We start from the raw sequence: 6,294 nt of genomic DNA on the forward strand, positions 1-6,294 counted from the left end.
ATGTGTCTGCATTTAGATCAGTGCAACAGCAGGCAGAGCACCCAGCTTTTATCTTACAAGTGCAGGCAGTTAGCATTCAGGCATTTTTGTGATATATAAATGCATAAAGCTCTTCTGCTCTTAAATAATCAATTGTTACTTCACAGAATAGTAACAAGGCTCAGTGGTGGAAACCTTTAGCAAAGAAAAACAAGTTCTTAGAATCATCAGGATGAAATAAGTTGGTGTCCTTCGTAGAAGAAACTAAATCAGAAATTTTTCTTAACTGTGATCACAACCTTTGTTGTGAAATGCTAGCTGTGTTGTCTTACACATTCATTAATTGGAAGTCCTGTCCCTTGGTTGGTGTTGTTTTGTGGTGTCTTTAGTAATAAAATCCCGCAATCAAAGGTTTGCTCTCCACTCTGCTGGGATTTTCCAGTGCTTCTTACATGCGTGGTGCTCCTACACTGTCCTGAGAACTCTCAGGTGGTAACACTGATGCAACAGTCATCAGTTTATCTGACCAGGAAAACTATTGAAAACTTTGTTTATTTGGTCCAAATTTACATTTGAAATACATTTCTAACTTGTATGGCCATTTCCAGGCTATCTGACTGAGGCCAAAACCAACCAAACAAGAAAGAAGTTAAACCTATTTGGTATATTGTGAAATTGTGAAGTCAGCTCTCCATCTCAGCGTCGCAGAGGAAGGATGTGAAGTGCCTTTGCAAACCCATCTTGTACCAACACTGGAAGGAAGGAAAATGTACATTTTAGACATTTGTCTTTCATTCAGTATGATAATATTCAAGTGTGTTTGTGAAACCACTTCAGAACTACATTTAAACAAGAGGAAAAAAAAATCCTACTTCAATTCTCTCTACACCGATCAGCCTGCCTGGTACTTGTACAGTATAAGAGAAGCAACAGAAGTATTTTCACAGCCAAATCTCTTGCCAGAAAAGCAGTATGGTCCATTTTCTTAAAACCACTCTAATGTGATAAGCCCTACATCTATATATTTATTTCCCAATGCATTATTATTATTATTATTTTTAATCTACCTTATTCATTGAAATGATTTTCACACTTGTGTTATTTCACAGTGCCCTACCACTGCAAATATGCTTCAATTATGGCGTCAAACCTGAATACTTTCTCAGTTTGGATCTTTGCGTTTCTCAATTATACGAAAACCTAGGTCAGGAAGATGGCAAAGAGTTGGTGAGGCTTCCAGCAAAGGCAGTTTTATTACATGTGAAGAATAATAATAAATATATCCATTTTGGTGTCCTTCCAGCTTGCTCTCACTCAGATTCTGCAGCTTGCTTATTGCCTCTCTCTGAAGTTGCACAGCTTCCCTGGGATTTCAGAAAAATGCAATGCTTTTCAGTGCATCCTCTAAGTGCCACAAATTGTGGAGAGCTCTGGAGGGGCAAGATAGCCGAAGATGATCCAGCAAGGAAACCGAAAGAGTTTCTTTTAAGACTGTTGTAAGGTGGAGAGAAAAGAAAAAAATTAAGTTGATGTCAGGAAAATTTCTTGTACGTCAGGGAGATAAGAGGAGAGGAAAAGGGAAATACATGGGAGAAAGCATTTTCCAGAGCAGAAGGAAAAGAGGTGATAGGGTAAGAAAAGAGAAAAATAGAATCTGTGGTTTTATTTTTGGGCAACAGTTTTGGAGCTGGAGCCCTGAGGTATTTTAAGTGTGTTGTTTTGAATTGCTTATTGTCACAACGTTCTTCCTCTGAGCAAAGTGCCATTCAGTTTGAAAGTGATGGATAGTATCCAAAGACAGTTTCTATCAACTGCTTGCTTGCTTACCAACCGCCAGGGTAGGTGAAAAAGAAAGTGAGAGAAACTGCACTTTTTTTTTTCCCCCCTCATACAGGAGCCAGGAACAGCAGAAAACCATCTGTCCCCAGTCTTATAAATTGAGAGAAGGCTTGCAAGGAAGTGCCATGAGTGACTGCGGGACTGACCACACCGCCTATGGGCAGTAAAGACAAATCAGCCTTCAAAAGTTGGTGTGGCCCCAGCAGGTTTATCTTCCATCATTTGAATGCAATACAGTACCTCCATACGAGCAGATACTAACTGCATGTGTTTTCAGGGCGAGGATTGTGTTTTGCTCTTTTTTTAATGATCCCTTCAAGCACTGATAAATTTAATTCGATCTTCTGCAGTGTGAACAGAGAGTGAAATCCTACATTGCTACACAGTGGAAAGGGAACAGCACTATCTTGTAATGTACTTATTTGTCTCTGTGAGGGATGGCTGCCAAGCTTCTGTGAATAGACGTTTTTTGGCTGCCCTCCCTTAAATGAGCAAAAACGCCGAAAATTTATTCCCACAAACCCCAAAACTTCTCTCTGGTATTTTATGACATTAAAACTAACATACAAAACATGCATATACATATGCAAAAAATTTGCCAGAATCAAAACTGCCTTTTTGCAACCACATCTTTCCCAAAAAACTCAGAAAATGCTTGTAGGTTAAGTCATGACTTAACTAATAACTAAAGTATCAGTTTTCTCAAATATTTCAGATTTATTTATTTTTTTTTTTTGTACTTCCATGACTGTAAAATCATTACCATTTTGAAAGACAAAATTAAGAAGTAACTTTACAAATACTGTGCATAACCCATGCACTGGTATTAAAACTATTTCTGAGAGAGAGGAAAAGCAAGAGGAAAGGAGAGTTAAGTACAGCATTTAAGAAGTAGGTAATAGTTCACATTCCATATTTGGAGTAGGTTTTTTTTTATTAAAAGAAAAGCAAATAAAAATGACTGATTAAATGTTCCTTGCATCTTTATAAATCTGCTACACTCCAAAGAAGGCCAGACACTTGCTTGGAGTGTGTGCCTCTGAGTAAGCGTGTGTCTGTGTGTGTGTCTGTGTGTGTGTGTGTGTGTGCGTGCGATAACTATTTCAATGTACAGAGCACATTTCCAGCAGCAGCAGTAATAGAACTGATGAGTACAAGATGAGAAAAAGCTTTGGTGATGAATGATCAAATTTTCAGAAACATCTCACCTCATTTGATTTCTTCATAAAATCCATTACAAGAATAAATAGTATTTTCTTACCTCAGGCATTCTGCAGTTGTTGGTCACAGGATGATGGTTTTCTGCAGTATCTGAAGTTGGAGGTTTGTTGTTTGTTGTCTTTTGTTAAATAGTGTGTCATCTGAAAAAAGAAAAACACCCACATTTTTTTTCTGAAAGAACATTGTGGCATTGGGAGGCTGACAGCATAATCAACCAGTCAGCACTGGTGTATAGGTAAGGAATTTATAAGAAGAACTTCTAGCTAGAGCCATCTATTTAATAACCGAGGTTAGGAGAAAAAGGGCGAATGACACACAAAAAATAACTGTACTGATATAAATGTTTCTCTTGTTGTTTTTCTTCTTTCTCTGAAAATAAGAGCTTCAATAGTTTGTGTTGTCCATTTCAATTAGCTTTGGTGAGGCTGAGGGGAGAATTGTGAATCCCACAGAGGGAAGGGCTCTGCAATTTGCAGATGCTGAACCACTGTGCAGTTTTCTGCAGCTATTGCTGTCCCAGAAAGTACTGTCAATTGCTTCTGCTTTTATAGGCTTCTTTTAAAATAGACTTCATCCTTTGTGGAGAGTGAGGAATGCGAATGATCTCCTTTTTATTCTTGTAACTGGCCTCCAACAATAAGTGCTTGGAGAGTCCACCTTTCTGCAGTGGCTTGTAAGGCAGTCAGTGTGGTTTTCTGTCCTTATAATACAGCGCATTACTGAATGCAGCAACACTTCTCAGTTCCTGAGCCTGAGTGCAGGGTTTCTTTGGGTTATGCTCAACTGCGTGACAACTTCTGCAAGGGACCACCAGGCCCAGTCAGAGCTGTGGTACACACTGCCACCTACATTTGCTCCAGATTCTGTGATATATATCTCAGCAGGTAACATAGATGCAGCCATAGTGAACAGCATTGGCATTAATTACAGTGCGCTAATGGTTAAGCCTCAGAGGGGCTCACAAATCTCTGCTGTACTGCAGTTCCTGCAGGTGAAACAGCACCATGGATGACTGCAGGGACTTAGTGGCCTTTCTTGCTTTGGCAAGTTCTCATGTAACCTAAGAGCTCCCTTCCTCAGCAGGCTCTGTCTTGCTGGTACCCATCACTTTCTGATCCTTCACCAAGGGTTGGGGAGCCCTCTCAAATTTTCAAGCTCTGCCTTACATAAATTACAAATTCTTCTAAAATTTCAGTCTCCTCAGATTCTCAGTTGCTTTAAAACAAAAGTGTTTCTGTTTCTTTTCCTCTTTGCGGTGAAACACCATTCTAAGCCTTTTCTGCTGACAGGTTTCCAGAGAGAATAAACTTTAGACTAGGTTTTACTCCTTCATTACCTTCTTAGGTATTTATTTAATTCTTTAGACTGCTGAACCTGAGTCAGAAAGGGTTGTAGGTACGCATTAAAAAAGTGCAGTTTTCACTGGTCTCAATAGGGAAAACACTATTGAACTTTTGTAGGCCATTTGGGCTTTTAACGTGTAGTTCTGCCTGAAAATCTTCATGGAAGTGCTGAGAGAAGGAAATTCTACATCATGAAAGATGCAAAGGCTGAGAACTCGGAAAAACAAAATCCTCTGCATTTAAGAGAGCAATATGGGTCTTGTAATGGACCAGTGCCTATACAGTCCTCCCGAGGCTTCAACAAGGTGCTGAATTGGAAGGAGCTGTGAGCTGCTTGGAGTTTGGACCAGACCTCAGGCCTCTGTAGGTGAAAGGACACTAGAGACAGCCTGTAGGGCCAAGCTGGTCTCCCAGAGCAAGTTGGGTGCACCAAGCTACCCAGGTTTCTTGGAGGAGGCAGAGGAAGAGTCCCTGAGCCAATCCTGCTCTTACAGTTTTGCAGGCTACTCCCTGGGGCCAGTATTCTGGCAAGTCCCATGTATTGCTTGTAGGTGATGGGCAAATATTTGTGTCAGGAAGGTTGAACCCTGAACCTCACGTACAGTTGCTACGTTGTCAGTGAGATTAAAAATAGCTAGCTGCAGCTTCTGCCATTTGGGTTAAATGTTTTAAATTTTATTGCAAGTAGGTTGACTTAGCATATTCGGACACTAAAATTTCTGTGTTGAAGGAGTCGAACTTCTCTCTCTTCCTTACTCCCCCTTTTAACTTGCTTTTTGGCAGTAGGTTCCAGAATAAACATCTGCTACCCTTGGCAACTAAAGGCACCTTCATTTACAGATCGATTCTGTATAAATACCAAACAAAATGTATATTATAGACACTTGGCATGGGTTTAGTATAAGATTTGCCTCAAGCTAGTTATTTCTCCTTTGGTTTTACAGCAAAAGTGGAAGATACATACTGCAGATACATACTTTCCATCTATGTGATATTCTCATATCTAATTGAGGTCTGCTGGCCACCACCCGCTGCCTCTGCTTCTAAAGGTATAGACTGCAAACTGTAATCCAAAGTGATTATTCCTTTCCAGTTGACAAATAATCAAGTAGAAATGGGTTGCATTTTACCTGGACCTCTCAGGATCTACTTCAGGCCCAGAGTATGCTCCCTAACCCAGAAAATGTCATGGGTGCTCTGAGTAAGTTACTGCAATGAGTTGCTTGCTCCATAAACTTTGTCCTTTCTCCCCTTTGGGTCTTGATCTGCCCATAAATGCATTGCCTTTTTATTAAGTGCACCCAGCATCTCTCTAAAGGATTCTTTGTCCACAGATCTGCTGGAATGCTGTCCAACCAACTGGAGACAGAGGTTACATGGTATGTTTCTGTTATTTGACTGGACTTTTAGCATCCTTCTTCTGGGATAAATATTTGGGTTTGCAGTTTTGAAAATTACTTACCACAAATATTTGCCTGAAATTTGCCTGTGTAGGGAATGTTTCTTCAGTAAACACATTTGCCAGCATGTTTTCAGTCAGTAAATACCACAGAAGTGTGAACACAGTTGAACTGAAATAATATCTAATATAAAATAATTTGGGGAAGGCCGAAATCATCTTTCTGTCTTGTATTTCAGGGAATCCTCTTCAGTTCAAACCTGGGAACACTCTGCGCAAGCCGGCACCTTTGGGGCTATAAAAAATGAAGCATGGTTTTTATAGTACAAGATACAGTGATGTGAGCACGCTTAGTGCAACCTGGCAGTGTCCCTACACATGGCATCAACCAACCCATTTCATGTGGCCAGGCACGAGCAATGAATTATTGTGTTGTGAGGCCCTGAACATGAGACCTTGTGATAAAACTGCTTTTAGGAGGGGCAAGAGGCAGAAAATTGAGGTCTTGCAGCA

General features: G+C 40.2%; 1 long non-coding RNA gene across 1 annotated transcript; it reads right to left on the reverse strand.

Annotated features, from left to right (window-relative positions):
* Positions 1-513: 513 nt before the first annotated feature.
* Positions 514-3,746, reverse strand: LOC107309708. The gene is made up of 3 exons (XR_004306121.1): positions 3,372-3,746; positions 3,080-3,179; positions 514-731 (listed from the first exon to the last, which is right to left on the reverse strand). It is a non-coding gene; the product is annotated as an uncharacterized LOC107309708 (long non-coding RNA).
* Between the last annotated feature and the right edge of the window lie 2,548 nt (positions 3,747-6,294).

Source organism: Coturnix japonica, chromosome 2 (genome assembly GCF_001577835.2).
Source record: "Coturnix japonica isolate 7356 chromosome 2, Coturnix japonica 2.1, whole genome shotgun sequence".
Taxonomy (NCBI): domain Eukaryota; kingdom Metazoa; phylum Chordata; class Aves; order Galliformes; family Phasianidae; genus Coturnix; species Coturnix japonica.